We start from the raw sequence: 27557 nt of genomic DNA on the forward strand, positions 1-27557 counted from the left end.
GTATGCCCAAAGGTGGGGGGAAATGGCTTCTCGAGTCCAACCTCCCTTGATGGAAAAAGAACTGGTGGACATATTTATGAGTACTTTGCAAGGACGATACTATGATAAGATGGTCGGAAGCATATCTTCAGGGTTCTCGGACTTGGTAGTCATTGGTGAAAGGATTGAAAATGGGATCAAAAATGGGAAGATACAAGGGGCACCCTCAGGTTCCTATCACACAAAGAAGTCATACGATGGGAAAAAGGAACCCAACACTGTTGGGGCAATCCTGGTTAATCAAACCTCAGCACTACAACAGAAAGATCAGCAAAAGCAACAGGGTGGCCAACGCACCTGGAGGTCAAAGCCAAAACGGTCATTCACCCCGTTGCACATGCCACTGTCTCAAGCTTTGCAACATCTTCTCAGTCAGAATATGATAACTTTGCTGCCTCCATACTCTGCTCCAGCTAACCCCGCTCCCGGGTACAAGCATCATGCTAGGTGCGCTTATCACTCAGATATTCCTGGTCATGATACAGAGGATTGTGGGCCGTTGAAGCACAAGATCCAAGATTTAATTGAAGAAGGGCTCATTGAGTTCGAAGAGCCTCGCAAGTCTAATGCTATAAGTGGCTAGAAGGAGGGTTTCTTAGATCATTAGTTTTGTTTTCATTCGCAATTTCCTTTCAGTTTGCTTAAACATTGGTTTGCGGTATACGCTATGTACTTTACAATAATCATTAATGCATTGCTTACGTTTGTCTTGATTTATTCCTAGTGTTTTCACTATATTCAAAACTGTGTTTTTACTTGGTTTTATTATTTGTGATATTCAACTTTTGTTCAAAGATGTGTACCTTTAGAGGGAGAATGACGAAAACGATACCACAATCTCATACAGTACGCTTTCGAACATACCGTGTTGACGATGTACAGGCATTGTTTCAATTCCAATACAGTGGAGATATAAGGATGTTAATCCCTCGTCAACCCCTTTGAGCCTAAGAAGTAGCAGTTTTCCTTCACGTACAAAATAAAAACCCTCAAAGTATAACCTGGGGTAGGGTAGCTGTTCAGTTAACTTGATAATCCCAAATTGTTCCTTTGAACATAATCATTGATGGTTCTCCGTCATAATTAAGCCTGGCAGTCAATGTCCACAAAGAAAAAGAAAAAATAACGCAAGGCCTGCCAAGTCAAAACCTATTAAGGAGACTCAGGTAGAATTAGGGCATCCCGCTGACTGTAATTTTAAATAAACAGTTCAGGCAAAATTTAGGGATAATAAAGTAAAAAAAAAGAGGTCACTATGCATCCTCGACAAAAGGAAGATATTACAAAAAAGGAGAATGACTGCCTTTGCAGATAAACCTTCGGTTTTTGAACCATCATGAATGTCAGTATTTCAATATCCAAAGTCTTTTGGAGTTTAAATACACAGTTAACTGAGCATATGACTGGAGAACATCACAAAGAAAGGGGTGGGTTAAATAAATTTTGAGCCTTATATCCGTTGTTTCTTAAAACCCTGAACCAGGCCACGTTACAACCCTTAAAAGTCCTAACTGAAGCACGGTTAGTTCGAAAGCATACCGTTACAAAAAGGTATCCCGACTCCTTAAGGTCTACTATAACGCTTGAGTTGATATCACTTTCTTACAACAAAAAAACTCTGTTTTACTCAAAAATGTTTTTAAACTTTCAAGACAGACGTATGCATTCGCATCTTATGAATTTCATCGTAAAGCACACTGGTCTATATAGATTCAAATGTTTTAACATCAGGGAGAAGTTGCATGGGGCATGGCTAATGGCTAGAAAAAAAAGAATCCTACCGAAAGTTGAAATAGCTTTAAAAGCATATCAAAGAAGAAACATCTCCTACACCTGACTCGGATGGCTACTGTATACACAAGGCATAGCCCGTTGTCATCCTATTTATCTGGGGCAATCTAATCAAGATCCATGGGATCTCTCAAGGACTCTGAATAGCCCATGGGGCAAGTCCATTACCTGGGGGCACGTTGCAAAGGTCATTTCATATAAGATGGTGTTAATACTATTCTCACATCCTTTCTAGGAACCTTTTTAGGTAATTTTCTCTAAAAACGTCTCTTAATCCTTTCAGGCAATCTTCTTTAAGACATGCTCAAATATCTATTATCCTTTCTAGGAGCCCGTTTCAAATAGTCTTCTTTAAGACACATCCTCTCGTTCTTTCTACCGGCCTTTCCAGGTGTCTCTCGTCATTTTCAGAAATCTTTTCAGATAGTCTTCTCTAAGACATATTCCTTTCTAAGAACCTTTTCTAGGTAGTCTTCTGTAAGACATTCCTTAACTTTTTCAGGTAGTCTTCTTTAAGATATTCCTTACCCGTTTCGGGTAATATTCTCTAAAGTATCCCTTGTCCTTTCTAGGAACCTTTCTAGGTAATCTTCTTTAAGACACCCGTCAATCTTTTCAGTCAGTCTTTTTAAGACATGTTCAAATTTCTCTTATAAACCTTGTCAAACTTTGTTTAAAACACAGTCTTCTTTGGGACGGTCTCCTATCCTTTCTAGGGTAATCTTCTTCAAAATGTCTTTCCTCAAGTTTTGTCTAAAACACTACATTCCTTAAAACAATCCCCTATGGGAACCTTTTGACCTTCTTTGCAAACGTGCCTCCCCGAGTCTTGTTTAAAGCACAGTCTTGTTCAAGATGATCTCATATCCTTTCTAGGAACCGCTTCAGGTAATCTCCTAGAAGACATCATCACATTCTGAGTATTCAGCGAATCTCTGTCCATCGGACACGACCAAGACGCATGACTAATCCTAAAGAGCATCTGCTTCACATTCGAATCAATACTTAGCATCATGAAGATTGGGTTAATCAAAGGCGATCATTGCTAATAAAGATCCCCGAACCGGGGGAACCACATCTAGGGGGTTCTCCTAAACAGGGGCGTACAATCAATGATCCTATTGACTGGGGCATATCTTTCAAGAATTCAAATACTGGGGCAGTGCATATCAGGTTCATGGCATGACATAGTAATATTCGAGTTCCCTCTAAAGATATTTCCTTCAAGTCAAATGGTGCGTCTCTCAAAATTTCTGATATTGAGGAAATCACGCTAGTATCAAGGAGCATTGTTGCGTAATCGGCCTTCCTACGCCCGTATTATTTATGAACTACAGTAGGGGTCGTCGTACATACATAATTCTCATTTATTGTGAGAATCTCATTACATGACACATGCATCATAACATTGCATGAAATCAACATTTGGCTTTTTCAGGTCACTCCAAAGTCAAAAGGATATCATCATCCAAATACGGGGCATACACGATCGTTTCAACGATTTAATCTTAACAATTTCGATGCTTCATTCCGAGCCTTTCTTCAAAGAAAATTCAGAAACAATCAAAGAATTTCTTACCTCTCAAGGTAGTCTCCTCCATGACGCTTATCAACCTTTCTAGGCAGTTTTCGCTAAGAATTTTCATATCCTCTCTAGGAGTCTTACTATGTCAGTCTTGTTCAAGACATATCTAGGTTAACCTTGTAGTCTTGTTGAAGACATTTCGTATCCTTTCTAGGAACCCCTTTAGGATAGTTTTGTTTAAGATCCTTTCAAGGAGCCTCTCTAGGTAATCTTGTTTAAGAAGTTTCATATCTTTTCTACGAATCTTTCCAGGTCAGTCTTGTTTAAGATGTTTCATATCTTTTTAGAAGCCTCTCTAGGTAATCTTTTTTAATAAGTTTCATATCTTTTCTAGGAATCTTTCCAGGTCAGTCTTGTTTAAGATGTTTCATATCTTTTTAGAAGCCTCTCTAGGTAATCTTGTTTAAGAAGTTTCATATCTTTTCTAGGAATCTTTCCAGGTCAGTCTTGTTTAAGATGTTTCATATCTTTTTAGAAGCCTCTCTAGGTAATCTTGTTTAAGAAGTTTCATATCTTTTCTAGGAATCTTTTTAGGTCAGTCTTGTTTAAGATGTTTCATATCTTTTTAGAAGCCTCTCTAGGTAATCTCGTTTAAGATGTTCCATATCTTTTTAGAAGCCTTTTTGGGTATCTTGTTTAAGACGTTCATATCTTTTTAGGAGCCTTCCCAGTCTAGCCTTGTTCAAGACATATCATACTCTTTCTAGGTAGTCTTGTTTAAGACATGTCTCAACTTCTTTAGGTAATATTCTTTAACTATTTATCCAGTCTTTTCTAAGACATATCTTGCTCTTTCAAGGAATTTCTCAGTCAATCTTCTCTAAGACGGTTCTTCCCGAGCTTTGTTTAAAGCCTAATCTCCTTCATATCTGCCAACGATCTACCCTGTTTAGGAAACCTCTTCAGGTAGTCTTATGTAAGACATTACTTCATCTCTCCTCAAATACAATCCGAACAAGGATTCACACACATCTCAAAAGGGTAAACAAATCCAATGGGTGATAAGGAGGTAAGACGTTGGAGTTATCATACATACATATTCATGTGCATACATACAACATTTACATGCGTAAACATTCATACATCTACATTATACAAACAACGGGGTCGTGTAACATCCTATTTTTATTAGATTTAATTAATTAGGATTATTTGATAATTGATAATTGTTTATGTGTTTTATTTAATTATTGTTTGCGCGATAATTATTTAATTGGGTGACAATATGTTATTTAGGTAATTAATAAATGGTAGAATTTTATTTGAAATTAGTTAAATGGGCTTAGTTGAGTGAGAAAGAGTATTAGGTGGGTTAAGCCCAATGAGATAATGAGAGTTAGAAGAGAATTCTATGAGTTAACCTAAATTAGATAGAATTCTATGTTGTTTATGCTTGGAATGGGTAGAAATAACATGTAATTCATGATTCTTTACTTGATTCCATGGGTGGGTTTTGATTTATAACATGTTGGATGAAAAGAATGTAAAACCTAACTTTGGGATTTGGGTGAAATTCATGGATGTGCATAATTAATGAAACTTTGATGAATCCAAGGATACATATGGGTTATGTGTTTGTTGCACACGTACACAAGCATGAGTCTTTGAAAGTGGCAATGTTGGGTAATCTCGCGAAGGTTATTTACTTGTCCCAAACCTAACGAGTACGGGGTTTGAAAGCTTAACGAGTATGGGGCTTTGAGGTGGTTATCTAGTCTAGAGAGAATGACAATCGGCATGACCGGAAATGATAACGGAGGGATCCACATGCATATCACATCGAGTCACACTTGAGTCGCACGTGTCGGTGTGAAATGTTGTTATGTGTGATTATGTGGTATGAATGTGTGGATGTGAATTTGATTGATATGCATATATGTGAAATGATGAATCATTTGATATGTGTCATACCCCAATTTTTGACCTAAGATACCACCTCATATCATTTGCATATGCATCATTTGCATCTCTAACAAATTGCATAGTTTGTGCTTGCTACTTGTGACTCAGCAGGATTTAAACAAGAAATCACTCATCAGTACAAGTAACAACCAATTAGGGTTTTGTTCTCCCTTCATCTCAAAAGAACCATCTTCATCAACAGTCAACATTTGGTCCTCAAAGATTCATTTTAACAAGCTCAAAGACTTTGAATCAACCAGATTAGGGTTTTGACTGAAGATAGCATACCCCTGACTTTTGCTCAGGATTTGACCTAATGACTTGGGACACGGCCTCAAGACCCCAAGTACATCATTTTGACCTAATTTATTGACTCAAGACATCCCCAACACAGGGACTGATCAACAGTGAAATTTCAAATCATCAGATTAGGGTTTTTGAACTATCAGGGATTGAAATCAGGGATCACATTTGGGAAACCCTAAAAAGCTCCAGGGGATCACTCAAAGGTTTCAATCATCTTCAAATAATCCCTATGACAATATCCAATGGAAATTACATCTCAATTCAAGATCCACAGTCATCAATCTCATCAGGACGACAATTAGGGTTTTTGACCTAATTCACCTGAACCACTGACTTTTTAATCAGAACATGGTGCCACAACTTAAACAATGGCTCAAGGTCCTCTAATAATTCAATGTGATCCACTCATACCATTCATTTGGTAAGGATAGCCTAGTTCATTTGAAATCTCCAGAAACGCGATTCGTCTGAAAAAGTCAACTGTACAAGATCACCATTGACTTTTGGGGAATTTTGGTCAACCATGACTTTTGAAGTTTCAAATCATCAATATATGATATATGAAGTCATTTGATCAAGGAAAATCAAGAAAATTAATCAAGAATCAAAAAGTCAAAAGTTTGACTTTCCATACTTAGAAAAATTCACCTACAAACTGAAGGGAATTTCCAAACTTTGGAAGGGAATTTCTCAAAATTTGGAAGGGAATTTCTCAAAATTTGGAAGGGAATTTCTCAAAATTTCACCTACAAACTGAAAAAAACTTCCAACATGAAAGTTGTAGATTTTGATCCAATAAACAACTTTGTCACATATAATGATTTTCCAAAAGATCAACCATTTAAGAGATATGGAGCTTCAAAGTTGGTATCTTTTGAAAATTTCACTTAAAATCTCACTTTCTTCAAAGTTCATGGATCTTTTTCACCCATTTCCTTAAAGGTCTTGAAGAAACTTTCAACTAGGGTTTTGAAGTACATAACATGAGCTTTCCAAAATGTCCAAGAGCATGAAAAAATATGGAGCATAGCTATGGTTTTGAATTATGCATTTAGTGATCATTTTCACTTGAAATTTCAAGTCATTTTGCCAAAGTTATGAACCATTTTACCAAATGATGCAAGCAATGATACACCAATGCAATAATTAGAAGATATTTTATGATTTGAGACAGATGGGAAAGAGATAAGAAGCATAGCCAATTTTAACCATGGTTTAGGTTTTAACCATCTTGCATTTAATGTAAAGATTCCATTTTATCTCCAAATGCCAAATCATCACTCCTTGATCAACTTGCAAAGGTCTGAGTTCAGAACTCTTGGCCTATAAATAGAGGTCCAAACTCCATTCAAAATCACACCAAAACCTCACAAATTATAGGTTTTCTTCTTCTTTCTTGAATTGCAAGTTTCATAGTTTTCAAAGAGGTAGAAATCTCAACCTTCAAATCCTTGAAGTTATGGCCAAAGTGATGGTTCTAACAACTTCTAAACATCATATGTGATGTGTTTGATCCACTCACACACCCCAAAAACACCTGAAACTCAGAATCATCATCTCACCTCCATGTTTGCATAAAAGTGAGCCTCAACATGCCAATTCTCATACCAAGCCATATCTGTCCAAACTAACACTTCTAACACCATCCATATACTTCATATGAGTGATCCAAACACTCCCATATGACCTGTAACCTCATAATCTTCAAATTCGATTCACATTCCAAGGCTCTGCAGATCGGGTTCCATAGCTTTGCACAGGTGAATTCAAATTGTTCCAAGCATCCAAACACCTTCCATAAGGTCCATTGAAGCTATCCAGATCATCAAACAACATCTGGAACCTCTCTTTTGCAGAATTCGATTTCCAGTTTTGCAAGTTTCTAAGGTAAGTGCTATGAACATCAAACTCTATCATACATGCATCATAAATGAAATATTGCTTTGCCATCATGTTTCTGCATGTGTATGGATCATTAACCCTCAATCAATTGCTATTTATCTTGCACCTACACGATTTCATGATCAATCTCAGAATTAGGGTTCTTCACGATTTCCAGAAAATTGATGATCTTAGAGAGGAAATAAATGAATTATGAGGATACCATCACGTTCCTTGTGAAAAATCGAGTAAGATAGGCTATTCACTTATTCCAAACAATTCAGTTTTCAGAAATTTCAAAATCAAATTGGGGATGTGTTCTTGGTGCCATTTTTTGTTCATAAATTTCAAATGTTTGTTTTTTAATATATTGAATGGGACGTGTGTCACTAACAAGTTGCGCGCGCAGCTCAGTTGGTTGTTGTTTTGAGTAGTGAACCTCAGGGCGTGGGTTCAAACCCTGGCAGGACCAAAACCCAATTTTTTTTAACACATCTTTTCTTCATTTTCTTTACAACTTCACTTAATTAATTAACCAATCAAAATTAATCATTTCCACTTCATTTTTTTGCACACTCTTTGTTTAATATATGTATTTTATGAACACCCAAAAAAATCACAAAAAAATATTTATTTAATACATTTTTAAATAGGTTTAAAATGACATGTTTTTAAGTGTTTTTTAATACTTTAAATATTGTTTTTCATTTGATTTTCAAACTTAATCACTTGTAATTATTTTTGTGATCAAACCCTAATCACTTAGGTCTTAATTAAGCATAAAATTTGTTTTTATCTTAATTAAGTTGACTTTTGTCAAAATTCAAACTGTTTTAAAACAAATGATCAAAGTTTTTCAAAACAATAAACCATTTCTTTTTGGTTTTCTTTTCAAAAAAACTCTTGATCATATCTTTTTGGATTGATCAATTGATTTTCAAAACTGGGCCTCTCGAATATTAGAGAGTATAAGTCCCTTTCCTTTTCTTTGTACAGTTTTTCTTTAAACAGAAAACTTCTTTCAAAACAAAAACTTTCAAACTGTTTTCAAAACCTCGCGCTTTTAAACAAGACAATCAACCATGTTTTATAAAATAAAACATGGGCCTCCACATAGGTATAAGTCCCATTCCCTTACATGAAATTAGGTATTTCATTGTACATACACCTTTTTGTACATACCTCGATCAATTTGATTTTTAACCTCGAATAACAAATCAAAAAAATGAAGGTTTTCTTTAAATCTTCCCAAAAATAAAACATGGGCCTCCATGTAGGTATAAGTCCCAAGCCCCTTTGTAAATATTTGTTTACATAGCTTCTGAATAAACTCAATGGGCCTCTCCCCGAGTATAAGTCCCGAGCCCCCGTGTATACAAACGGATCATCCTTACAGGTATATTTCCTTCATAAACTCCATTGTATACACACACCTTGTCATATATAACTGTTCATACTTGTTCATATTTGCTCATGTACTTGTCAATATTTGTTCGTACTTGTTCATATTTGTGATTGTGTTATATATACTTGTTCAACTTAGTACAACACTAGGTTCCCCATAGCCTCCTATTGGGCTTCGTGCAAAGAATCTCCTTAGTTTAGGTTAGGACATAGAGTATGGTTTCCCGGTGAAATCGCTCTTAGAGCTCAAACCAACTATACCATGCCTCCTCTTGGGCTTCGTACAAACGACTTGTCCCTCCCATAGCCTCCTCTTGGGCTTACAATGCAAGGACCCTCGATTGTCCCTCCCATAGCCTCCTCTTGGGCTTACAATGCAAGGACCCTCGGATAGCCTCCTCTTGGGCTTCGTACAAGGACCCACGGGCTTCTTATAAGCATCCCCAATATCCAAATCAAATACCCTAGGAGATTAGACATTTATCATCTTTATGATAGGAGTATCTCATCTATATCATCACAAACAATCAATCAATCAATCAATCAACTTAACTTTTTTGCCACAAGGCTGGCTAATCAATCAAACCTTTTTGCCACCATACTGGCTGATTAATCAAAGTTTTTGTCACAAGGCTGACTTCATTGAAACTTTTGCCACAAGGCTGGTTGATTAATCAAAACTTTTTGTCACAAGGCTGACTTCATTGAAAGTTTTTGCCACAAGGCTGGCTAATCAACTTGTTTTTGCCACAAGGCTGGCTAAATAAAAAAAACATCTTTATCATTCTAAGCGCCATAAGTGGCACAGCCCAGGGCTTATAATGAAAAGATTTTCAAACAAAAACAAACAAATGTATGTGATGATATAGATTAGATACATCGAACATTTAGATGACATTTGTCTCTTATCCTTTGCTTCCACTAGCATAAGTGGGAACTACGATTGCTCTGACTTTCTCAACATCCCTTTGAGAATACGTAGGCACAAGGTCGTATCCTTGGCGAGCAAAACTTCTCCCTCAAACCATTCAAACCTTAGCACCCGTAGACCCGAGCTACAGATGCTCTGATTCCCTCTAAGGGATATGTATGCAGAGGATCGCGATGATCTTTGCGAGCATAATCAAACAAACACCTTAGTCTCCCACCTATCTCACAACAGAACCCCAATAGCATAGAATGAAATGGACATAACAAAGAAACCTATAGAGTACTATAGATACGTTGGGTGCTAATACCTTCCCTTCGTATAACCAACCCTCTTACCCGGAATCTCTCCCCCACTTTTAAGGTTATTGCAGCTTTTTTCCTTTTCCTACTTTGGAAACAATAAAAAGTTTGGTCGAAACAAAAGAAAAATCATTTTTTGAGCACTCGAGCCCAAAGAAGGCATCAAGTGTCTCATCCCACAAAAAGATACGATTTTCCCCCGCAACAGAAAAATGGCGACTTCACTGGGGACCATCTTTTTATTGTTTCCAAAGGAAGGGTTAATTCAAATTGTTATGTTTTTATTTGTGTTACATGTGTGGTTCTGGTTCTGTTACATGTGTGGTTCTGTTACAAGTGATACATTATGGACAAATCCTAACCCGGATTAAGTACACATAAGAATTAGGTGGAGGGTATAGTCATGTATAGGCGTACGTGGGAATCCTTCCGCTCAGTGGAGGTTCCTTGTTGGTAATATATGTTTAGCATGTTTCGTAGCGAAGACATTATTGCTTTCATTGAACTGTAGAAGCTGAGTTGGCCGTAGAACCCCAACCCATCCTGGCCTTATTAGTTTGTGGCGCAGAAACTATTCAAGTGTAGACTTGGATTAGTTGTCATGCGGAGAGCCACACTTAGACGAGTTTTTCTTGAGAATATTGCTGGCTCACAAGTTCAGTCGTGCAAGCCGGTAATATCCGAAAGAAAAATGTAGACTCTGACGTATCAGTAGAACATGTTGTGCAGGTGATTAACCCCTAGTACTATCCCATGTTTGGTTCTCTGACCTCATGCTCGTGACGCTGGAACTTTGAACCTATGTGTACCATGTTTGTATTACCATTACCATATTTGCAATACCATGTTTGCGTTACCATGTTCGTATTACCATGTTCACTTTACCATGTTTGAATATGTGGCATTCATGCATCCATGCATTCATACATTCATTAAAAAATCCATCTTTTCATAAAAAAAAAACATGATTTTTCCAAAGATTTAGAGGATTTTCTTTGCAAACATTATAGGATTTAGTTATGGAAGGGGTAAAAAGGCATACCAAAAAGTACGGTTTCAAGGCGCCTGATGTGGAAAAACTAAGAGAGTTAGCATCTTCTGTACAAGATCCTTCCGATTTTAGGAAAAGTTATGGAAAGCTTTTGCCTATCCTGAACACTCATGTTGATGAAGGACTTCTCAAAACTCTGGTTCAGTTCTATGATCCCGTCTACCGATGTTTTACCTTTCCAGACTACCAGTTGGTACCGACCTTGGAAGAATATGCCAATATTTTGGGTATTCCTGTGTCTGACAAAATACCTTTCAATGGTTTGGAAGCCATTCCTAAGTCACCAGTCATTGCAGCAGGTATCCACTTGAAGAAATCTGAAGTAGAGAGTAATTGGACTACAAAAGGAAACCTCCCGGGTTTAACTTCACACTTCCTAATGAAGAAAGCCTTTGATTTCATCGAAACTGGTAGCATGATAGCTTTTGAAGCTATACTAGCCTTGCTCATCTATGGGTTGGTTCTGTTTCCCAACGTCAACGATTTTGTTGATATCAACGCCATAAAGATCTTTCTGATTGGAAATCCTGTTCCGAGTTTGCTTGGTGACATGTATTTCTCTATTCATCATAGGAATCGCCAAGGCAGTGGAGTCATTGTATGTTGTGCACCATTGTTGTTCAAATGGATTGTTTCACACTTGCCTGAGTCTCCTATTTTCACGGAAAACCGAGAAGGCTTACGTTGGCCTCGAAGACTTATGTCTCTTACTAATCATGATATTCATTGGTATACCTTGGCTCGCTGTGGTACAGAAACCATTGACAGTTGTGGAGAATTCGCCAACGTACCCCTCATTGGTACACAAGGAGGAATTAACTACAATCCAGTTTTAGCCCAACGACAACTCGGGTATGCAAATTCAACTAAACCCATTGGTCCTACAGTGGAAAGCTACTTCTATCAAGAAGGGAATGATCCTCAAAGGTTGAAAACAAGAATGGTGAGAGCTTGGTACTGTAAGTTTAAGAGTGCGCCTAAGAGGGGGGGAGGGTGAATTAGATTTTCAAAGATTTATCCGGTTTTTAGAATACTTGTACTTATTTTTGGTTAAGTGTTTGAAGGTTTTTGAATGGTTCTTTTCTTTTCTTGATAATAGTGATGAAAGCGGTAAAATGCGGAAAAGTAAAGAACACAACGATATATACTGGTTCCCCTCACAATCCGAGAGTACTCCAGTCCCCTTTCAACATGAAAGAGATTTTACTATTGTTAGATCTTTGTACAAGCCTACACCAAGACTCCTCCTACAATCTTCTAACAAAACCACCAAGAACAATCCTCTTGGATTTTTCACTAACTTGTTTCCAACAATCCTGGACAACAAGATCTCAATTACCAAGAACAATCCTCTTGGATTTACTATCTTGATTATGAGAACAATCCTCTCACTAATCAAGAACCCTTGCTTTCAACAATCCTGAATAGCAAGTCAATAATAATGAATATATTTGAGTAGAAATGTTAATGAACATATATCAATCTATAAGATTGATCTTCTCTTTCAAGCAAGACAATTTACAATGATATAATAGTGCTCAAGTGTTTATGTATGAATGAGAAACTTTTCTAACAATGTGTAGAAAAAGTTTCAATGAAAGTTCAAGTATGAAACACTTGTATGAAAATATATGATGAAAATATATGATCAAAAATGTGGTAAATTGTAATGAAAGAGGTGACATTTAAATCTGAAGTTTATGGTATTTATAGGTGACTATATGCCTCTTAGAATGGTTGCATATTGATAGAACAATGCAATGGTTAAAGGTTTGAAAGATAAATTCGTTTGGGACAGATTCAACATGAAAAGTTGCCACTGGTTCAGGTGTAACCGGTTACCTAAAGGATGTAACCGGTTACATGGTTACGTTACAGCCCAGAAATTCAAAAACACGATCATGTAACCGGTTACCTAAAATGATGTAACCGGTTACATCAAGTAAAAATGCCCAGAAATAGCTACTGCCAGCAATGTAACCGGTTACATGAATGTTGGTAACCGGTTACCTCAACTCAAAGGGTAAAAATGCATGTTTTTCAAGGTTGGAAACTTATGCCATGCATATATGAGTTTGGGCATGCATATGTATGAAAGTTTATATGATTTTTTTAAGCACTAAGTAGTATCAATGTAAAAGTCTTTAACTTGTACCATTATGACTTGAAGATCAATCAACCAAAGCTAATCTTCATGAAAGTTGCAATCTTGATCCATAGCTAATTTGATCTTTTTGCTCATCCTTTATTGATGTATACTCATGATAGTTGTCTTCATCAAAACATAGTGTTGTAGAAGCTTGCCTTCACATTCTCCCCCTTTTTGATGATGACAACCTTTGAAATATGAAGTGTAATGTTCTTATGTGAATGCTCCCCCTAAATTTGATAACTCCCCCTTGATCAAAGCTCTCCCTTGATTTAGAGAAAATTTTACTTCTTTGTGGCTGCAAATGTTAGAGACAAGCAAGCATACACATACACACAAATATCTTCTCCCCCTTTGTCATTATCAAAAAGGATGGGAAAAAAATAACTTATTGAAAATAAAATATGAACAAAATTAATTCTTTACCTATGAGTTTTACCTCATGAGTGACTTCATCAAACATTCATCTTTGGTGAATATTATTTTGAAGCTTTTTGTCACAAAGTTGACTTTTGCTTAGAAGATTTTGCTTTAGTCTTTCAACATAAAGTACATCTTCAATTTATATGAAAATTAGTGCTCCAACTTCGTCAATGCCAAGAATTCTTCCTTTAAGGTATTCTCCATATGTGAAATCACCCTTGGACTTTATAACTAGATTTGAAAGTTAGTTTAAGTCTTCCATCAAATGCTTAGAACCACCACTTGTCAAAAAACACCATAGATTTTAAGTGGTCCTTAAGCAAACCTACAAAACAAATTAAGTTTGATTTGGTACCCAATGTGCTTTGGGTCCATCATAGTTAGTTCCTTTCTTAACCCACACATAATGCCCACTTGGTACACTAAAGTTTCTCACATAGCAAGCATTAGGTGTATGACCAATAATACCACAATAAAAACAAGTAGGTTCAAAGTTACTTCTATATCTAGGAACATAAGATTTCTTTTTAGGAAATCTTTTCTTAGGATGATGATGAACCTTTTGTGCTTTATCCAATTTGTTGAATTGTTCACTTGCCTTCACAAAGATAGTTTTACTAGTACTTGGTTTAGACTTTGCATATCCAAGACCACTTTTATCATTAGGGAATCTTTGTTGCCTAAGGACACCTTCCAACCCAATTTGTCCTTTTTCATACCTTTCAAGGACTCTCTTTAATTGAACAATTTGAAAAGAAAGTGATTCACAATTCTTACATGACACATCCTCCTTTTGAACATTAATAATTTTCTCTTTTTCATCCTTATGTTCTTCTTCAATTATTTTAAACTTTTCTTCTAAAGATGAGATTATTTTCTTTTGAGATGAAATAGTTTTATAGAGAATTTTGCATTCTTTTAATAGTTCATCTATTGCACCTTGTGCATCAATATCATAAAGAGAAAATTCATTACTAACCTCATTGTCTTCATCATCGGAATGGTGTGTTGCTACCAATGCAAGATTCACATGTTCTTCATCTGAAGATGAACTTATTTCACTGTCATCCCATGCTACATATGCTTTCTTTGATTTTTTATCCTTATTTTTCTTGAAGTATTTGTTCTTCTTTTCAAGTTTAGGGCATTCACTTTTGACATGTCCTCTTTCTCCACATTCAAAGCATTTAATCTTCCTTGTTGGTGCTTCCTCTTTAATGATCTCCTTTTTCCTTTCTTTTCTTAGAAATTTTTCAAACTTTTTGATAAACTCATTATCTTCTTCACTAGTGGATTCATCCTCTTGATTGCTATCATGATGTTTGACTCTTGTCTTCAAGGCAATATCTTTTGAATCTTTTATTTGAATTTCATGCGTTTCAAGTCTTCCGAGTTCTGTTTCATATTCTTGAAGTTTACCGAACAAGGTTGCAGAAGTCATCTTTGATAGATTCTTTTTCTCGGATATCGCCGTTACTTTCGGTTGCCATTCTCTCGTTAAAGATCTAAGCACTTTTAGATTTAGTTCTTCGCTAGTGAGGGTCTTACCAAGTGCCTTCAAGTGATTTGTCAAATGAACGAATCGTTTTTGCAATTCGAGAATAGTTTCTCTAGGCTTCATTCTAAACAGTTCGTATTCTTGACTTAAGGTATTCAATCTTGATCTTTTAACTTCGGTGGTACCTTCATGAGTTTCTACAAGAGTATCCCATATTTCCTTTGCGGTTGTACATGCCGATACTCGGAAAAATTCATCCATACTAAGAGCACCTTGAAGGAGATTGACCGCCTTTTTGTCAGCAAGAACCCTCTTTCTATCGTTATCATCCCATGACGCTTTAGGTTTATCTGATCCAACACCGTTAACGACAGTTACAGGAACATGAGGACCTTGTAGGACAGCCTCCCATACTTCTTCTCCTTGTGCTTCTAGATGAGCCTTCATTCGGATTTTCCAAAAGTCAAAGTATTCACCACAAAACAATGGAGGCTTGTTGTTAGAACCACCATCTCTGAAAATCGGATTTTGATTTGCGGAAGTCATTCTGGATCTTTAGGAACAAGTTACCTATAACTTGCTCTGATGCCAATTGTAAGTTTAAGAGTGCGCCTAAGAGGGGGGGGGTGAATTAGATTTTCAAAGATTTATCCGGGTTTTAGAATACTTGTACTTATTTTTGGTTAAGTGTTTGAAGGTTTTTGAATGGTTCTTTTCTTTTCTTGATAATATGAAAGCGGTAAAATGCGGAAAAGTAAAGAACACAACGATATATACTGGTTCCCCTCACAATCCGAGAGTACTCCAGTCCCCTTTCAACATGAAAGAGATTTTACTATTGTTAGATCTTTGTACAAGCCTACACCAAGACTCCTCCTACAATCTTCTAACAAAACCACCAAGAACAATCCTCTTGGATTTTTCACTAACTTGTTTCCAACAATCCTGGACAACAAGATCTCAATTACCAAGAACAATCCTCTTGGATTTACTATCTTGATTATGAGAACAATCCTCTCACTAATCAAGAACCCTTGCTTTCAACAATCCTGAATAGCAAGTCAATAATAATGAATATATTTGAGTAGAAATGTTAATGAACATATATCAATCTATAAGATTGATCTTCTCTTTCAAGCAAGACAATTTACAATGATATAATAGTGCTCAAGTGTTTATGTATGAATGAGAAACTTTTCTAACAATGTGTAGAAAAAGTTTCAATGAAAGTTCAAGTATGAAACACTTGTATGAAAATATATGATGAAAATATATGATCAAAAATGTGGTAAATTGTAATGAAAGAGGTGACATTTAAATCTGAAGTTTATGGTATTTATAGGTGACTATATGCCTCTTAGAATGGTTGTATATTGATAGAACAATGCAATGGTTAAAGGTTTGAAAGATAAATTCGTTTGGGACAGATTCAACATGAAAAGTTGCCACTGGTTCAGGTGTAACCGGTTACCTAAAGGATGTAACCGGTTACATGGTTACGTTACAGCCCAGAAATTCAAAAACACGATCATGTAACCGGTTACCTAAAATGATGTAACCGGTTACATCAAGTAAAAATGCCCAGAAATAGCTACTGCCAGCAATGTAACCGGTTACATGAATGTTGGTAACCGGTTACCTCAACTCAAAGGGTAAAAATGCATGTTTTTCAAGGTTGGAAACTTATGCCATGCATATATGAGTTTGGGCATGCATATGTATGAAAGTTTATATGATTTTTTTAAGCACTAAGTAGTATCAACGTAAAAGTCTTTAACTTGTACCATTATGACTTGAAGATCAATCAACCAAAGCTAATCTTCATGAAAGTTGCAATCTTGATCCATAGCTAATTTGATCTTTTTGCTCATCCTTTATTGATGTATACTCATGATAGTTGTCTTCATCAAAACATAGTGTTGTAGAAGCTTGCCTTCACAGGTACGACGTCCGATGGAAAGAAAAAGGTGAGGCAAGAAATTGCATTGCCATGGACGCCTACACCTGCTGGGTAAAGAAAAGAGCAAAGGAGTTTCAAATGCCTTATGCTTATGAAAAAACCATGTTTCCTGTGGTATCTCAACTGCCCAACATTCCCACTATGGAGGAATACCAAGACACTTTAGCCAAGATGAGGTTAGAGAAAGATGCTTGGGAAGATAAGTTTCGTAAGACCGATGTGGAAAACAGAAGGTTGAAGAAACGAGTGAAAGATCACGAGGAAACCCTCTACTATCAAGATGGATGGCTCATGAGTAAATATGAGAAGATCCGTCAGAAAGACGCTGCAATCAAGAGGTACATCAAAGAAAGCAAGAAAAAGCTTGAAGGCTCAACAAGCAACGCTCCTGACGATTGGAAGAATGTTGTTAACAAGCTAAGGACCGAAAAGGCCGAATTGAAAGCTCACTATGGGAAAGAAATCCTGAAGCTCAAGCTGCACAACGCATTTGGTTCTTCGTCTGATGAAGATGCTTAGGATTGTTTAGCTTTTTACTTATCATTTGCTTCTGTAGGAGCTATGCTCCAATGTTGTAACATTTTCCCATAATTTCAATAAAATCACAGTTTGTGTTCCAATGTTTGCAAGAAAATAATCTTTAAAATATTTGGAAAAAATCATAAACTTCTTTTTGCATACATCATTCTGCATATCGAGTCTGTTGTATAGAGTCTCATCTTTTGGATCTTTCTCCATTAGATCGTCAAGCTGTCGCGTCTCAAAGTTTCTCGACCGCGCTCGCAATCAGATCACAGATACAATACTCGTTCAAGCAGAAGAAGAGTAATGGAACACTCTGAACAAGAGAATATTGAGCTCCGTGGTACAGTTGCCACCCTTCAAGAAAAGTTGGAAAGTTTCACTACTCTGGTTGACTCCTTAATGGCCGCACAGAATCAGCCGCCGCCGCCCAACAGTCAAGCAACAGTGACATCTGAAGTCACTACTCCAGTCTCTACAGTTGCATTCAGCATTCCATCTTTCTCCATGTCAGAAGGTTGGGGCACGCCTTTCATCTTTGGTACGGGTTTTCGCCATAATTTCTCTGGGATTCCAACATCCACAACTGAAGCGCCCGCTGCACAAAGTTCACTGTTCACTCCAAATCAGGGGGTAGTTTTTTCTCAGATCACTATGGCACTCTCTCAACCCACTATGACAGTTGCGACTCCTATGGTTCACAATGTTCCTTATGAAGGCAATGAGATTTATCATGATCAAGGTGATAGCACAAATCAGCGAAACCTTGTGGAAGATCTCCAAGAGCAGTTTAACAAGATACAGCTAGAAGTCAAAGCTATTCGTGGCAAAGATTTGTTTGGAAAGAATGCCCAGGAGCTATGTTTGGTTCCCAGTGTACAAATACTTGCTAAATTCAAGGTCCCTGACTTTGAGAAGTACAAAGGTAGTTCTTGTCCACAAAGCCATCTTGTGACGTATGCTAGGAAGATGTCTACTTATGCAGATAATCATCAGTTGCTCATCCATTACTTTCAAGACAGTTTGACTGGTGCCGCACTGAAGTGGTACACAGGATTGGATAGCACTAACATTCGAACTTTCAACGACCTAGGCGAGGCCTTTGTCCGACAATACAAATACAACTCGGATATGGCTCCAGATAGAGATCAGCTTCGATCCATGGCTCAGAAAGACCATGAAGCTTTCAAAGAATATGCCCAACGATGGAGAGAAACTGCTGCTCAGATTAATCCACCGTTAAAAGAGAAAGAGATGACAAAGATCTTCTTGAATACTCTTGGCCCGTTTTATTATGAACGCATGATTGCTAGTGCTCCAAGTGATTTCACCGAAATGGTAAACATGGGGATGCGTCAAGAAGAAGGAGTCCGAACCGGACGTCTGACTAAAGAAGGTGGATCTTCAAGCGGAACCAAAAAGTTCGGAAGTGGTTTCCCAAAGAAGAAAGAACAAAGTGTTGACATGGTATCCCAAGGAAAGTGATCGGAAAAATAGCAAGTGTATTATTTTCACCGATGTAGTTATAATAGGTTTTACCCCAAGTATCGATCACGAGGATTGCGTAGGAAACACAAGTTATTTAAGTCAATTAAACAAAAGAGCAAATAGGTGTTTTGTTATAATGCAATAAGTAAATTTAAATAAAAGAAATAATAAAAATAAGCTGAAATTAAAGTTTGACTTTTTAGATGTAATTTGAGGTAATGCCAGGGTAGGTGTTTGATCTTCCTTATAATGACTCTGTAAAAAGATCTCTTTAACAAGTTCATAGAATGCAACTATTTGTTCTTAAGGGTGTTTCCCTAAGTCCTTAGTGGAAAACCTTTTGGTTTGCAATCCTATTGCCTAAGTCCTTAGAAACAAAGGTTTGCAAACCAAAGATGTAAATAATCAAGAATGTTCAAATAACCTTTCGGTATCCCTAGTCCTAGGTGATAACTACTAGATCAAATTGTTTAAAAACCTTAACAACCGTAGTCCTACAAATTGTTAACCGTAGATCAATCTTTGTTTTTCCGACAAAGAAGGCATAAAAACATTAAACAATCAAATTGCATAAAACTAATACTTGATTAAAGAAATACGGAATTCAAAAGTCATTACAATTCAAATCAGGGACACCCCCTGGCATTGGGGGGTTTAGCCTCTCATAGTATTCAAGAAAACAAAATCAAAGAGTTTAGACATTACAAAGATGAGGTAAAACTCTGATCTTCAATGGTGTATACCGTTGAATCTCTTCGTCTTCCAAAACCTTGATGAAGCTATGGCTCCTTTCTTTAGAATTCTCTCGTACGATCAAAAGTGTCTTCCCATTGTCTCTCAAGCCTCTTTTAATCCCTCTAGGTTTTCAGATTTCAGCCACAATGCCCAAACTGCCCCCGGACTTTAAAAAATTGGAAAAACCACAAATTTAGAAATCCTGCCCGCACCGCTGACACGGCCGTGTCCCTTGACACGGGCAGATCGTGTCCGCTTCTGGTCTGGGAGATCAATTCTTCTTGAGGCCTGACACGGCCGTGTCAGGTGACACGGTCAGACCGTGTCCGCCTTTGCCCATATGTTTTTTTCTTGCTTTTTGCTTCTTTCTTCACACCTTTTGGCCACGCGATCTTCCATCAATCTGAAGCTAACCTGAAACCATTACCAAACGAGATCAAAAGCACCTAATTGACAATGAAAACGACATAAAAACACATTGCTCATAGAATAACTAGAATTAGATGAATTAAAGAAAAACACTTAAAAACAACCACAAAGTGTTACCAAGTATGGCGATCTTATGCCGAATTTATGACGAAATTAAGTAGAAATGGTGACCGATCACAACCCCAAACTTATCTCATTGCTTGTCCTCAAGTGATGCAAGAGATCAAACAGAGGTCACCTTAAACTTTTCTTTTCCACAACATAGTCGATGTCTTTCGCAACTTACTTCTCTTTCTTGATTAGGCTTTTGGGCTTATCGAACCTTGTTGTCCATCACTCTTCATAACAGAGTGTATTTCACCTGCAAACTTTTCACATTTCTCGCATTGTCTCTCAGGGTTAGAGTGTTTTTCGCTCAACATCATGATATGCAATATCAACCCTTGATTTTGCATACATCCCACTTTCACTATACAAAAAGAATTCACACACTTTTGAGGACTTTTTAGGTTGTAACGGGGCTGCGGTGGAAGGAAGGATAAACAAGAGATTGATATGTAAATGGTTTATGAACTAGCACTTATGTTATTTTTCTTGCCTTTGTGTTCGGTTTTGTGTGAAGGGGTTTCTTCTTAGACTCTCCTTTTTACTTAATTACCAGGTAATCAACATCGTTCGAGTCTTTCAAATCTTTTTAGGCAAGTGTTTCAAACTATTTTTTTTCTTGTACTTTACACATTTTTCTTATCTCTTTTTTTTTTTTTATCACACTTGCCCTTTATTTTCTTAAGCTTCACCCCAAACTTACAATTTCACACAAGTTCAAAAGAAACAATGATTACACAAGTGCCAAACAAAAATGGTAGAATTATGGTTAAGGATGACATGTGTGGATTTAAACAAACAAGGGGGAATGGCTCAACGGGTTTAACGAGGGATAAAACAAAAATAAATGAAGGACAGAAAGGCTCTGGGGAGAACAAACAAGTGCCTCAGTGTGTGATTTCATAATTGTACTGTGTCGGTAGGACAAACGCAAAATTAGAGAGATAAAGTCATACCTGATTTCACTCTCATGATGATCTTTACATATGTTTGGCATTTTATGTTCCTCACCATGTAGGCTAAGTTTGCAGCTTCAACACACTCTTTATGTCATGTGACTTTCCTTTCCGGCTCGATTTCACCACTTACCTTCTCAGTCCAGTTCTTCAAGTTGCGTCCGACACTTTCGGCTATGTCCACTTCCAAAGTACCTCGAGAGATTAAGTTCAGGTTGCACCTTTCATCCACTAACTACCAGTCATCATTCATTTGGCATCCATCACTCAATCTATAACACAATGTCAACACAACACACAAACAAAAACAAAAATGGAAAACAACTAAAAGCAAATGCAAAGAACCCCTCCCACACTTGAACTAAACATTGGCCTCAATGTTTTAGAACAAGCCTTGGAGAGGTTACTTACAGAGGGTATTGCACTCCAATGATAACTTCCGAGCTTTCACTAGAGATTTCCTCTTTTATTTCCTGAAAATAAAACAAACAAATAGAGAAATTAATTATTAAAACCGTGGGTTGCCTCCCACGGAGCGCTTCGTTTAACATCGCATGGCTCGACGGTCCATTACCCTTTATTATGGAGGGTATTTCCTTTTCCAAACCTTGTTGCTTGCCACTTCCGCAACCACGAACTCATGAAGATGAAAAGCATGGACAACTTTTCTCTTCAATTCACTTCCCACATTCTTCTTGACTTCCTTAGCCTTCTTAGGACTTTTGATAGTTACATAATTTGGTTCCACCCTAGAGGCTATGCTTGAAACTTTTTCTTGGAGGTGTTTAGGACTTTTGTCTTCTCCCTCACTTTCGATCATACCAACAGAAGCTTGATCATGTACACCTGCACTTTGTTTCTTGACTTCTAACATCTTCAAGGTTACTTCTTCATCAAATGATTTCACCGTTAGTGTCCCTTTCTCAATGTCAAAGTTGCAACGACTTGTTAACAAAAAGGGTCTCCCAAGAAGGATAGGAGTTTCTTCATCTTCAGGAATGTCCATGATGTGGAAGTCAACAGGGAATACAAACTTATCAATCTCCACCAGTACATCTTCAGCTACCCCATGAGATTTCTTGATGGTGTGATCAGCAAACTTTAATTTTGTCTCACTTTCGCTTATCTTTCCCAATTCAAGCTTTTTGAAGATAGATAGTGGCATTAAACTCACACTAGAACCAGAATCAATGAGTACCTTTTTAAACATTTTGTTCTTGATTGTGCATGGTATCGCCACTGCTCCAGGATCTTTCTTCTTGATGGGGATCTTCCTTGCTGGCGAGACTATACTACACTTTTCAGTTGCAATTTCTGGTTCTCCTCCCACGGGTCTCTTTTTCGCAATCACCTCCTTCATAAATTTCTTATACAACGGCATGTGCTCAAGTGCTTCAAAGAAGGGGAGATTGACTTCTAGCTTTTTAAACAAAGCTGCAAACTTCTCAAAATCCTTTTCTGTTGAATTCTTCTTTGTCACTCTAGAAGGAAAAGGTAGCTTGATTGTCGGTTTAGCATTTTGCTTATTTTTCTCTTCAAGTTGCTTAACCGGTGGTATCACAATTTCGGGCTCTTTCACATTCTCTCTTATCTCCAAATCTACCTCAATCACCAAGGGATCATCCATTTCCTCTTCTTCTTTTTCTGATTCTGCCACTTTCTTACTCCTTGTAGTAACAACATTAATCTTCTCTTCGTCTTTCGGATTTTTCACAGTTGAGCTTGGAAGGGTACCTTGTGCCTGTAGAGTGAGATGATGTGCTATTTGACCCATTTGAACTTCCAGATTTTTGATTGAAGCTGTGGTGTTCCTGAGGTTGGTTCTTGTCTCTTCTTGAAACTGAGAATTTTGAGCTGCCATTTTTTCAATAGCGATCTCCCAATCTTCTTTCTTCGGTACCTGTTGTTGAAATTGTTGTTGACCTTGAGTTTGGAACTGTTGTGGATGGTGTTGGAATTGTTGCTGGTATGGTGGTTGTTGTGGAGGTATGTATTGATGTGGCTGAGCTTGAGATTGATATTGGTTGGGTCCCTGCTTTTGAATATTTCCTTGTTGGTCTTTCCATGCGAAATTAGGATGATTTTTCCATCCTGGATTATATGTGTTGGCGTATGGATTATTCTGCCTCAACATATGAATCTGTTCAACCTGTTCCTGCGTTGCCACACAATGCATAGCAAAATGCGGTCCACCACATATTTCACACATAACTGATGTGATTGGCTCAACCTGTGCTACTTTCTGTTCTCCAATATTCATCTTCTTTAGTCTTCTTTCTACCTCAGCCGCAATCTGATCTTCCATTTTAACAACCTGATCTGCAAGCTTTAAATCAATTTTTCCTTCCGGTTGGCTCATTGCACGGTCATATAACTCAATGTGCTCATTAGCGGCAATAGCTTCTATGATTCTCTTGATACCAGTGGCTGTTGAAAAATTTGTTGAGCCACCAGCGGCAGTATCGATAAGCTGTTTAGTCTTAAGTCGGAGACCATTAACAAAAGTCTGCATTTGTTCGGTTGGGTCCATGTTATGAGTAGGACAAGCAACCAAACACCTCTTGAACCTTTTATATGCATCTCCCAGCGATTCCCCTTCTTTTTGCTTAAAATTCACGATATCATATCTTTTTCGAATGAAGACTGAAGCAGGGAAATACTCATTCAAGAAGGCGGTTTCCATCTGTTGCCATGTTGTGATGCTTCCAGCTGGAAGTGAGTAAAACCATTCTTCTGCATCTTCGGATAAAGTAAATGGGAACATCACAAGTCTCTCTAGCTGACGGATAGTAGAAGGATGTAGTTGGAAGTGTGCCACGTTAACCGGTTGATTTACTATGGTCATTCTTCCAAGCGGTGCATTGGCCCTTCCATAATCACCCAAAAGTCTCTCTGGATGAGGTGGATCAGCTGCCATAGTTTCAGGCTCAGAATCTGACTGCTCGGACTGAATAAATATTACTTCTTCGTCTTCTGATTCTGAAACTACAAGTGATTCTTCTTTCGATGCCAGTCTTTTCCGCTTAACTTCTCGGAGTCGTGCTCCCAATAATCTTTCGGGTTCTGCATCAAAAAGAAGTTCAGCTGAGGATTTACCTCGCATACAAGATTAGACAATTATTAGTTGGGAGTAAACAATAAAAATAAATAAGTAAATAAAAATCAAATTTTTGCAAAAGAAATAAAATTTTAATTGCAGAGCAATAAAATTTTAATTGACTGAATAATAACTTATATTTTGGCAATCCCCGGCAACGGCGCCAAAAACTTGATCGGAAAAATAGCAAGTGTACTATTTTCACCGGTGTAGTTATAATAGGTTTTACCCCAAGTATCGATCACGAGGATTGCGTAGGAAACACAAGTTATTTAAGTCAATTAAACAAAAGAGCAAATAGGTGTTTTGTTATAATGCAATAAGTAAATTTAAATAAAAGAAATAAAAAAAATAAGCTGAAATTAAAGTTTGACTTTTTAGATGTAATTTGAGGTAATGCCAGGGTAGGTGTTTGATCTTCCTTATAATGACTCTGTAAAAAGATCTCTTTAACAAGTTCATAGAATGCAACTATTTGTTCTTAAGGGTGTTTCCCTAAGTCCTTAATGGAAAACCTTTTGGTTTGCAATCCTATTGCCTAAGTCCTTAGAAACAAAGGTTTGCAAACCAAAGATGTAAATAATCAAGAATGTTCAAATAACCTTTCGGTATCCCTAGTCCTAGGTGATAACTACTAGATCAAATTGTTTAAAAACCTTAACAACCGTAGTCCTACAAATTGTTAACCGTAGATCAATCTTTGTTTTTCCGACAAAGAAGGCATAAAAACATTAAACAATCAAATTGCATAAAACTAATACTTGATTAAAGAAATACGGAATTCAAAAGTCATTACAATTCAAATCAGGGACACCCCCCTGGCATTGGGGGGTTTAGCCTCTCATAGTATTCAAGAAAACAAAATCAAAGAGTTTAGACATTACAAAGATGAGGTAAAACTCTGATCTTCAATGGTGTACACCGTTGAATCTCTTCGTCTTCCAAAATCTTGATGAAGCTATGGCTCCTTTCTTTAGAATTCTCTTGTACGATCAAAAGTGTCTTCCCATTGTCTCTCAAGCCTCTTTTAATCCCTCTAGGTTTTCAGATTTAAGCCACAATGCCCAAACTGCCCCCGGACTTTAAAAAATTGGAAAAACCACAAATTTAGAAATCCTGCCCGCACTGCTGACACGGCCGTGTCCCTTGACACGGGCAGACCGTGTCCGCTTCTGGTCTGGGAGATCAATTCTTCTTGAGGCCTGACACGGCCGTGTCAGGTGACACGGTCAGATCGTGTCCGCCTCTGCCCATATGTTTTTTTCTTGCTTTTTGCTTCTTTCTTCACACCTTTTGGCCACGCGATCTTCCATCAATCTGAAGCTAACCTGAAACCATTACCAAACGAGATCAAAAGCACCTAATTGACAATGAAAACGACATAAAAACACATTGCTCATAGAATAACTAGAATTAGATGAATTAAAGAAAAACACTTAAAAACAACCACAAAGTGTTACCAAGTATGGCGATCTTATGCCGAATTTATGACGAAATTAAGTAGAAATGGTGACCGATCAGAAAGCCAAGAGCAAATGTCAATCGTCAACGACAGATTGCTGCTATCGCGCCAGTCGTTAACACAGCACCAAATCCGGGATTTACCCCGCAGTTTCAACAACAACAGCCTCGACAATAGGCTCAACAGTTTAACAACAATCAGAATCGTGTGGAAAGAGCTCCACAGTTTGATCCAATTCCAATGACCTACACAGAGTTGTACCCTGCTTTGATTGAAAGAGGTCTTGTTCAAACTAAAGCACCACCACCAGTACCTGAGAAACTACCATGGTGGTACAAAGCTGAGGTCTCATGCCCTTATCATCAAGGAGCACCTGGCCATGATCTTGAGCATTGCATAGCTTTGAAATATGAAGTTCAGAGGTTGGTTAGATCTAATCTTCTCTCTTTCAGAAATTTGAATCCTAATGTGCAAGCAAATCCGCTGCCCAATCATGGAGGGCAGGTTGTAAACATGGTGTATGGATGTCCTGGTCCATACCTAATCTATGACATCAATTTCTCAAGAGCAAATTTGGTACAAATGCACGCTACTCTCTGTCAAGGGCAGAATTTTCTCCAGCATCACTACGGTTCCTGTAGCATATGTTATGTAGATCCTCATGGATGTTCGATTGTGAGAAGAGATCTTCAAGTTTTGCTAGATAATGGTACTATTCAGATCTACAGAAATAGGAATGAAGATGAAGTTAACATGATAGGATGTTATCCGCATGAGCATTTAGTCTCAGATATCAACTCGGAAATGCCTAAAGTTAATGTCATCGTTCCTCATTTCAACATGCCTGAGCGCATAGAAGTTACTTACAACAAACCAAAGATCCCTGTTGCTCCTCTGATCATTTGTCTACCTGGACCTGTTCCCTATGACTCTGACAAGGCAGTTCAATACAACTACAATGCAACAATGATAAAGGATGGACAAGAAGTTCCTTTACCTACTCTTTCATCTGTCGTGAACATCGCTGATGTGAGTCGAGTAACAAGAAGTGGACGTGTGTACACTCCACTGCCTCCAAAGCAGCCTATTGCTCCCGCAACCAGGCAAAATCCTGTTAATACACCAGTGGGGAATCCTGTGGAAATTCCTATCAGTAATACAAGCACTGATGTTGGCCAATCCAGTGGAACCAATGTCAATCCTGACTTTGATGAAATTTTGAAGCTTATCAAAAGAAGTGAATACAAGATTGTGGATCAGCTTATGAAGACTCCTTCAAAGATCTCAATACTTTCATTGCTGTTGAATTCAGAAGCCCATAGGGAAGCCCTGATGAGAGTATTAGATCAAGCTTTTGTGGATCATGATGTGACTGTTGACCATTTTGATGGGATAATAGCCAACATAACAGCTTGCAACAATTTAAGCTTCTGTGATGAAGAACTCCCCGAGGAGGGTAGAAATCACAATCTTGCTCTGCACATTTCTATGAACTGTCAGTCAGACTCTTTGTCTAACGTGCTGGTAGACACCGGATCTTCCTT

The sequence above is a fragment of the Vicia villosa genome, unplaced genomic scaffold (assembly GCF_029867415.1).
Source record: "Vicia villosa cultivar HV-30 ecotype Madison, WI unplaced genomic scaffold, Vvil1.0 ctg.000936F_1_1, whole genome shotgun sequence".
Lineage (NCBI taxonomy): Eukaryota > Viridiplantae > Streptophyta > Magnoliopsida > Fabales > Fabaceae > Vicia > Vicia villosa.